Below are 396 nucleotides of genomic sequence, written 5' to 3'. Positions count from 1 at the left end.
CATGATGGTGATATGGATGTCTTAATTTTGTTTTTGTACTTCAGACAATTTATGGGTTAGGGGATGACTATGCATAGAGGAAAGTGTTATAATAGATTCATGTGCTCTATCAGATGCTGAACTGTTTTATCAAAAATATTTCCAGAAAATTAGTAATTAAAAGTGATAATCCTGTTTACTATTTAATATGAAATTAGCATGTCTCATCACTCTTGTGCTTTTTTTTCACATTCTTTATTTAGGACTTAATTTTCAACCAATTATATCTTAGATTCAAGAAGTATGTAATTATTTGTTAAAAATTTGAAAATCAGAGGGCAGTGTGACAAATCAAATGTGATTTTTATTTAGAATTTTAGAGTATCATGATCTAATGATCCCTACTCTCTCAGTGTG

This window comes from Dama dama, chromosome 4, assembly GCF_033118175.1.
Source record: "Dama dama isolate Ldn47 chromosome 4, ASM3311817v1, whole genome shotgun sequence".
Lineage (NCBI taxonomy): Eukaryota > Metazoa > Chordata > Mammalia > Artiodactyla > Cervidae > Dama > Dama dama.
Note: the sequence above shows the minus strand (reverse complement) of the source record.